Below are 9,903 nucleotides of genomic sequence, written 5' to 3'. Positions count from 1 at the left end.
TGCTGATCCATGACATTAGTTGCGGTGGGGGGCCCGAGCGAAAGGCGGGAGCAGCTACCCACTTGGCACTTCGGGGAGCTATGACGTAAAACCACTCCCGCTGCCACAATCCGGACACCTTTGGGAAGGAACCCTCTGGCCATGGAGTGTCAGCGATTTTGCTTATTGAAGCACCTCCGCACACTGCATGCTACCCCTCGATCATCTTCGGCTTCACATTGAAGGTCTTGAGCCACAGGCTGAAGTGAGGGGTAATGCGGAGGAAGGCCTCACATACGACAATAAATGGCGAGATGTGAAGAAGGGAATCCGGGGCCAGATCGTGAAAATCCAGCCCAAAATAGAACATAAGACCCCTAACAAAGGGATCCAGAGCGAGGCCTAGTCCTTGGAGGAAGTGGGAGATGAACACAACGCTCCCGTTGGGTTCGGAAGTAGGGACGACCTGCCCTCGGGCGGGCAGCCTATGCGAAATTTCGGCGGTCAGATATCTAGCCTCCCTCAACTTCTTGATGTCCTCCTCCGTGACGGAGGAAGGCATCCACCGACCTTGAAGGTTGGATCCGGACATAGTTGAAGGTCCGAAGCACCTGACCTGAGCATGGGTGTTGGAACTCGAGGCGGGGGAAGGATTCGATTGAGCGCGAGAGGGAAAAAAGAAAAGGCCTTGTCCCCTTTCTAAAGAGGGTGAATATCAGGCGTCCTCCTCGTGGCCGTTTGAGACTTACCTAAGATCTAGGAGTCATACCAACAGGCACGGTTGGGTTATTCACGCCCGTATTGATGAGAATCCCATGATAAGGGGAACATGATCTCTGCTTTGACAAGATGTATCAAGAAAACCGCCTCGCAATATGTGCGGAGCTGGTTGAGAAGAGTGGTTCGAATAATAACCGGGCCATTGTATGATGTCATGCTGTCAAAACGTGTCAGCAGATTAGATTTGTGGAAATACTATTCTCTCTATGGTGGTATGTGGAACTTATTTTGCAGGGTCGGACACTATCCTTGCATTCAAACTCTTCCATGGTGTATCGAGGAGGAACCCGCCTTGCCATGCCGAAGACAACACTGCGCGTCGGACTCATCGTCATTGAAGCCTGGTTCAGGGGCTACTGAGGGAGTGCTGGATTAGGGGGTCTCCGGACAGCCAGACTATATCCTTTGGCCGGACTGTTGGACTATGAGGATACAAGATTGAAGACTTCGTCCCGTGTTCGGATGGGACTCTACTTGGCATGGAAGGCAAGCTAGGCAATACGGATATGTATATCTCCTCCTTTGTAACCGACCTTGTGTAACCCTAGCCCCCTCCGGTGTCTATATAAACTGGAGGGTTTTAGTCCATAGGACAACATACAATCATACCATAGGCTAGCTTCTAGGGTTTAGCCTCTTTGATCTCATGGTAGATCAACTCTTGTAATATTCATATTATCAAGAACAATCAAGCAGGACGTAGGGTATTACCTCCATCAAGAGGGCCCGAACCTGGGAAAACATCGTGTCCCCTGCCTCCTATTACCATCCGCCTTAGACGCACAGTTCGGGACCCCCTACCCGAGATCCGCCGGTTTTGACACCGATAGAGACCTACAAGCCGGACGAGCCGACGTCGGGCGCGGGCAAGGGGCGCCCCGAAGGCAACAAAGAGGCCAAAGAGGGGGAAACACGCCGATTCAGCTACCGCGCGCATGCAGGAGTCCATTGAGCATTGCCTCGCGGACGCACATGCCCGGGCCGCCCGGTGTGAAGAGAAGACCGAGGCACAGTGGTCGGCGTTGATGACGAGCAGCGCCGTTGACGGTGTCCTGGACTAGGGGGTACTCACCACGTCATCTCCCGATCTGTTAGATTGGGCCAAGGACCACCATGGCCGTATACTCATGGGCCAGTTCGGACAGTTGCTGCATACATGGTAGATTCCACAAGACTTGGTGATCAAGACAAGGACTCCTCCCCACCGGCGTATTCGGCTAGGACTCTTATTATCCTAGGCCTCTGGTGAATTATATAAACCGAGGCCAGGCTAGTCGATAGATCATATACAACAATCATACCGTAGGCTAGCTTCTAGGCTTTAGCCTCTACGATCTCGTGGTGGATCAACTCTTGTAATACCCATATCATCAATATTAATCAAGCAGGACGTTGGGTTTTACCTCTATCAAGAGGGCCCGAACCTGGGTAAAACATTGTGTTCCCTGCCTCCTGTTACCATCCGCCTTAGACGCACAGTTCGGGACCCCCTACCCGAGATCCGCCAGTTTTGACACCGACATTGGTGCTTTCATTGAGAGTTCCGCTGTGTGATCGGCAAAAGGATCGATGGCTTGTCTGCAGGTCAACTGCGATGCTGGCATCTTCGTCGCCGGCTCGAATGGTCACCTTGGCTCGACCGAGGACTGTGCTCCATCTTCGATCGTCATGTTCGAACGAGGGCCTTCATCAACATCAACTCCGATCTCTATCAAGATCATGGAGGAATCATCCATGGAGCTCGGGGGCTCAATGTCAACATTGCCCTCGGGCGACCGTGCTGTTTTTCCGAACAGCAAATTTGTATCCGCTGCCATCACCTCTTAGAGCATCGCTTTGACGATCCCTTTGGTGGAATTGTGCGTAATTGAGTCTACAACAGCCATGCAAAATTTCGTCGAGTTCCGATGGAGGAATCTCCGACAATCTATGATATACCAGAGCCCTGTCAAATCTGGACGGGAATCTGGACGAGTTTAGGGCGTGGTCTCCAGAGCCTACCTTGGAGGTCCTTTGGAAGATCCAACCGTTCATCTACTGAGGAATTCCCGTATCTACCACCCCTCCAAATTTTAGCTCGATCCGACAGTTCAAACTCTGGGAACCTTCCGATGAGTGGATCAATTATCGGATTCATTTTCTGCGTGAATACGGATCCGACCCGAATTCATGTTTCTTTATGAACGTGACATTGGAAAACCTTTTTAGAGGAATTCTCTTCTAGGGTATTGTGCGTTGTTTTTAAACACGTGCCTGTAAATTTTTAAGCCTCCCCTGAGGTCGCCTTCATCATCATGCTGGTGTCAAACCAGTCCGGCGATATTGCTCCAAGGCTGCCGACCTACGCTAGACACATCGTCACTTTGTTGAGCCGAGCTCAACTTCTTCGGATCATCATCTCGGCAAGCCGAACAAGAGTCCAACATCGCTAAGGATAAATCATCACCAACATCGCTGCCCCACGGATTACACGGAGCGGGCATACCGACATCGCCGCACGGTCACTTCATCAAGCCGGCATCGACCACGTCACGACCTGCATCGGCAGGGCCGCACTATTGCTTCTTCATGCTGGTGTCCATCACGCCGATCTACTTCGAATCATCGGCTGACATCGAGGCTTCGACATCTCGGCGGGACCGGGGTCTTCGCCATCTCTACATCAACCTACTCCGGAGACTTCGGCGTCACTAGCCGACCAGCTCCGTCACGTTAGCTGGACCGAGGGCTTTGCCTCGGCGAGCCAACCTTTTCCAGCATTGCCATACCGTCGCTTCATCGCCCATCAGGCAATGGGTGTGTGGATCGAGTCCCAATTTTGGGAATCACCTTTCTTTGGATTGCTGCAACAAATAAACCAGGTGCTATTAATCCTAGTATTTTTTGCTTGTTTGGGTTTATTTTTCCCAAGGAATTATTACTCTGGTTTGTCCATTATCTGTACACATGTCTATCAAATGATGGCCACATTAACGATGGTCGCGCGGTGGTTCGGTCAGTTTCCATACATAGTCCGGCGAACGCCTGATCCGTAATTCGGACCGACCTGTGAATTCAGGCTTTGCCACGCCTTTACCGCATCACGCCGACGCCCTGCATCGACATTGACTTCGGTGCCAGGCCATATTTCTTTTATTACCCACTTTGCATAAATTATTTATTATGCAACGATTTTTTATTATTATTACTATTATCTCCGGTTTGCACTATTTTTTGTGCACAAGAAAATGATCCGAGGACTTTGGCATCATTCTGCCGGTCTGCATTGACCGTGCTATGTCACCACTTCGGCGTGTCAAGCTCTTCGCTCCGCCACCTCAGGACCGGCTTGGGGGATGGAACCTCGTCCCGCATCAAGCTCGGACCGCGTCATCAATGCCGAACACATTAACCAGCTAAGTCGCTTTCATGCTCAAAGTTTTAATTTTTAACTCTTGTTTGGTTCGACCAAGCATTATACTTTTTTGTAAAAAAGTTGCTTGTAAAAAATTTCCTTGTCCAAACTTTGTTTGTGACACACATATTCAAATACCCTGTTTATTTGGGGGCTTCCTTTATGAAGCTTTTCCTCTTGCATATGATTATACTTGTACGGCTTCGTTCCTTGTTCGTGTATTATGCCACAATATGCACCATATTGACTTAAGAGATTTGCAAGCTGGGTTGCCTGGCTCCTGTGCTTACCCCTATGTTCCCGATTGTTCGGCTAGGGAGTAAAGGGAGCACCTCTGCGATTGTCATGACCGGGTCCTCCGAGCTCTGACCTCAAACTGGGTGAAGCCGAAAGCTAGCGATCTTATTGTTTTTAATCATGGTCAGCATACAACGGAACTCATTAGTACAAAAAATCTATTGCACAAGTCTCATAGCAATAATGAGCACCGAAGAAAGGTATCGGTGGGGGTACTATTTTCTTCGAAGATGCTTCTTACACTTTGTCTGTAATATAGCATAAGTTCCCTGAGCGTGCTTTGTCTGTTACTGCCTTATGGCCCGGTTGCCTGGTTATTGGAAACACTGTCGATATTCTCGACAGGTGGAGTACATAACACTTTTCGGTCCTTGACCGAAAAGGGAGAAGCCGACGGTCGGTTAAGACGCGTTTAAAGTTTGGTTGAACAAAGATATGATATAAGTACTTTGGTACATACAATCATTGTACATAAAATTCTTTTACCCAAGTCACTTGGGGGCTATTAAAATTTATATTAGCTATTTTATAGTAAATGTGTTTTCTTCTTGGTCGTTGCAAAGTCTTTTTCTATCGCTCCTTTTTCGACGTGAGTGTGTGGTCAATAGCCAGATAACCCATTTTCTCTCTAGTGACCGCTCGAGTTTAGTTCACTAAACTGGTCTAACGAGAAGCACTCCGCTTTGGGATAGGAGCTTGCAGCCGTAGGCTGATCCGCTTCAAGTCTTGAGATCGGATGTGTAATATTAATGCACGACAAAAGCACAATTTTTTCCCCAATTTTCGGATTGGCACCGAACACTTGATCTTGTTCGGACGTCAAGTTTTTACTGATGTTTTTTGGTTTTCCAAGCTTGTGGCACTTTTAAACTATTTGTGTGTTTCCAGCACAAGTCTCACAGTGCAATGCCAGACACCTTTGTAGATTCGACAAAAACATTCTCGGATCTCACGATATATGCATTGGTTTCGAATTGTGGCTTCGGTCAATAGTTGGGTTGCCCGGCTCCTGTGCTTGCCTCCTACGTTCCGCTTTGTTCGGCTAGGTGTGCAAAGGGAGAACCACTGCGATTGTGCTTCCAGCTCACATGGTTAAGCACCTCGGTGGAGAAAGCCGAAAACTGACTATCACAATAAGCGTAAACTGGTCAGCAATCTGATGACGGTGTTAAATGACTGGCCATTCATAACATTGGCTGAAGTGTTTACGGTTGACCTCGACTGTCGCCGAACACTACCGGGGGCTAGTAACTGGCCTCCCAAACTAAATCCTCAATATTTTGTTCTTACATTAGAGCTAAGGTTTCATGATCATGCTCAGCATGACAACCCAAAGAAAGGAACTGATAGCGGGATGATTTCATTTGGAAGACATTTATTATGTTAAACAGTGTATAACATATCTCTATGCATTCCTTTGTTTATAAAACAGTATGGCCAGATTGCCTTGTTTGTCGTAAATCTTTGCCCTCATAAAGGCTTTATAAAGTAGGACAAACACTCCTCGGCTACTGGCCGAGGAGGTGGAAGCCGATGGTCGGTCAACAAAGTTTTGTACAATGCGGATCCGAGCATTAATGACGTAAAGTACTTGGATACATAGAGTCATTACACATAATTTGTGATTTTACTATGGATATCGATCCTCAATTCGGCCACCCATGCCCGCATTAAGGCTCAGGGGCTACTAGGCTTCGGGCTTATTATTTACAAATATTAAAGGGGCACATCGATCCCCTGATCTGGTGTTGCCACCCGACCAGTGTCTTGGGGGCTACTGCATCGCCTGTTCAATGCAGAAAATTTTAAGTGCAATACAGTTTCCGAGGAGATTATGATCCTCAGGTTGGTCGGCCGCACCCAACCTGAGTCTCGAGGACTGAGCATGCCGCTTTTTGTGTCCCAAAGTATTTCGCCAAGCTAGGACTTGATCCTCAGGCCGATTTTGCAAATCAACCTGGGTCTCAGCGGCTACTGGGATCAGCGGTCTTATGTCATCCTTCAGGTGCATCTCGGGTCTTAAACATATACACACCTTGAGGGCTACTGGCTATATATCTCGGCGGAGAATAAATTGCACCAATAAAAAATATTGACAAAAAATCGGCCCATAGTCGGGGTGGTGCACAACCTCGGAAGCAGTCCGGCATAAAGCTCGGGCGCTAGCGGCAGGCTCCATAGAGGGCATTTCCGGCATTAAGCTCGGCTAAACTCCTTCAACCTTTTTGAACCAAGGTGATTTATGATGGTCCGGCTTTGGAGCTTGGACATAGTCCGGCGTTGGAGCTTGGACATAGTCCGGCGTTGAAGCTCGGATACAGTCCGGCGTTGGAGCTCGGATACATTCCGGCGTTGGAGCTCGGAAAGCGGTCCGGCGTTGGTGCTTGGCTGCAAAAGATACCTCGAATGCAGTGCGGCATTGGAGCTCGGACGCAAGAGGAAGCTGCCGCCGGGAACAACCTCAAACCCGAGGTGTGGCATAAAAATAACAAGGCATTGATAAAGGCTGGAAACTTAAAGGGGCTCCTCGGATACCCGACGTGTAAACTCGCCGAATGCATTTCGGCGATCCTCAAGATCGAAGATGAGAAGATTTGTTGAACCAGTTTTCAAGACCGACAACTAAAGATGAAGAACAATTCGGAAGAATCGAGGAGCGTCCCTAACTTGAAGACCGGTTCATGGGGCTACTGACGGTGTCCTGGACTAGGGGGTACTCACCACGTCATCTCCTGATCTGTTAGATTGGGCCGAGGACCCCCATGGTCGTATACTCATGGGCCAGTTCGGACAGTTGTCGCATACATGGAAGATTCCACAAGACTTGGTGATCAAGACAAGGACTCCTCACCACCGGCGTATTCGGCTAGGACTCTTGTTATCCTAGGCCTCTGGTGCATTATATAAATCGAGGCTATGCTAGTCGATAGATCATATACAACAATCATCCCATAGGCTTGCTTCTAGGGTTTAGCCTCTACGATCTCGTGGTAGATCAACGCTTGTAATACCCATATCATCAATATTAATCAAGCAGGATGTAGGGTTTTACCTCCATCAAGAGGGCCCAAACCTGGGTAAAACATCGTGTTCTCTGCCTCCTGTTACCATCCGCCTTAGACGCACAGTTCGGGACACCCTACCCGAGATTCGCCGGTTTTGACACCGACAGTCGTCAAGCTCGACCTACTTCGGACGAACGTTGCCGTGAAGAAGAGGAACACTGACCTGGCTTTCCTTCCAGGTGGGGCGGACATGCTCCAGAGCAACGACGAGGCGGTCAAGGCGTGGTACTTGGCGGAGCGCAGCCTCATCGAGAACCAGCTACCGTCGACGGCGCCGCCAACTCCCACGCCCACACCCACGTCGCCACCAAGCCCGACCGATGAAGCCTCCACGACGCCCAGCAACACAGAAGTCGCGCCGATGCTGCCTAGCACCGAAGCAGCTCCGACACCGCCAAGCCCGCGCATGTTGACGCCGGAGGCCGACCCCAACATGTGAAGCGTTGCACACGCGTCCTTTCTTTTTTGTACGTCGAACTTTTCATACGATCGCCGATTGCCGAACTAGGCTGATGTGATCGCCAGACTTGTGGCGTTTTTTATGAGTGGGAATGTCCATGTTTGAATTGGCTGCGGCTTGGGAGGTGCCGCCTGGGGGCATGGCTAGGAGCTAGGCCGGCCCCAGGAGCCAATCTAGCGCCGGTTCGCCCCCCGGCCGCTCTTTTTGGGCGACCTGAGGGGCCGAACAGCTAGAGATGCTCTTAGTCCCAGCCTCCCAGGTTTTGATCGTTCTGGTGAGGCGAATTTGTGCATGGAGATTGGGGTAGGATTTGGAGATGAGGACTCTTGGGGAACATCGGTTGCTGAATCTCATGTCATAGTTTGCGGTGTTAGATTTGTAGCTGGAGAAGAAACACAGCTGTGACCTTGTGCAAATATTTTGGATGTCCATGGAGTAGCAGAAAGGATAACCGCTTTTCTGCAGCCTTATAAATATTTTTTTTATCATGGATGTGGGATTTCATGTTTTAAGCAGGAATTTATATTTGACTACCCATTGGTAGTTTGTGGGATTTCAAGTATACAATGTGCTGGTACAAATACAATGTGCAACAATTTATGTTTTGTACTAACCCATGATGTTGTTGATTTCGACTAGCAGATAAGTATTTGTTGGGAACTGTCTGGGGAGAAAGGATGCCAGAGTTGCGTAGTGCAGTCCGACAATCTCAGTTGAAGTCAACGAAAGCGGCAGTGACTGATACGTCTCCAACGTATCTATAATTTTTGATTTCTCCATGCTATTATATAATCTATTTTGGAATATTAATGGGCTTTATTTTACTCTCTTATATCATTTTGGGGACTAACCTACTAACCGGAGGCCCAGCCCGAATTGTTTTTTGGCCTATTTTTGGGTTTCGAAGAAAAGGAATATCAAATGGAGTCCAAACGGAATGAAACCTTCTGGAATGTGATTTTCTCAACCAACGTGACCCAGGAGACTTGGAGTGGCCGTCAAGAAACAAGGGAGGAAGGCACGAGGCAGGGGGCGCGCCTACCCCCCAAGGCGCGCCCTCCACCCTTGTGGGACCTCCGTTGCTCAACCGACGTACTTCTTCCTCCTATATATATCCACGTACCCCCCAAACGTCCAGGAGCACCACGAAAACCCAATTCCACCGCCGCAACCTTCTGTAGTTAGAGATCCCATCTCGGGGCCTTTTCCGGAGCTCTCCCGGAGGGGGAATTGATCACGGAGGACCTCTACATCAACTCCATGGCCTCTCCGGTGATGTGTGAGTAGTTTACTTCAGACCTACGGGTCCATAGTTATTAGATAGATGGCTTCTTCTCTCTCTTTGGATCTCAATACAAAGTTCTCCTCGATTCTCTTGGAGATCTATTCGATGTAATCTTCTTTTGCGGTGTGTTTGTCGAGATCCGATGAATTGTGGGTTTATGATCCAGATTATCTATGAACAATATTTGATTCTCCTCTGAATTCTTTTATCTATGATTGGTTTATCTTTGCAAGACTCTTCAAATTATCAGTTTGGTTTGGCCTACTAGATTTATCTTTCTTGCAATGGGAGAAGTGCTTAGCTTTGGGTTCAATCTTGCGGTGTTCGATCCCAGTGACAGAAAGGGAACCGATACGTATTGTATTGTTTCCATCGAGGATAAAAAGATGGGGTTTATATCATATTGCATGAGGTTATCCCTCTACATCATGTCATCTTCCTTAAAGAATTACTCTGTTCTTATGAACTTAATACTCTAGATGCATGCTGGATAGCGGTCGATGTGTGGAGTAATAGTAGTAGATGCAGAATCGTTTCGGTCTACTTGTCTCAGACGTGATGCCTATATAAATGATCATACCTAGATATTCTCATCACTATGCTCAATTCTATCAATTGCTCGACAGTAATTCGTTTACGCACC

This window comes from Triticum dicoccoides, chromosome 5A (genome assembly GCF_002162155.2).
Source record: "Triticum dicoccoides isolate Atlit2015 ecotype Zavitan chromosome 5A, WEW_v2.0, whole genome shotgun sequence".
NCBI classification, from domain to species: Eukaryota; Viridiplantae; Streptophyta; class Magnoliopsida; order Poales; family Poaceae; genus Triticum; species Triticum dicoccoides.
This window is presented reverse-complemented; position numbering follows the sequence as displayed.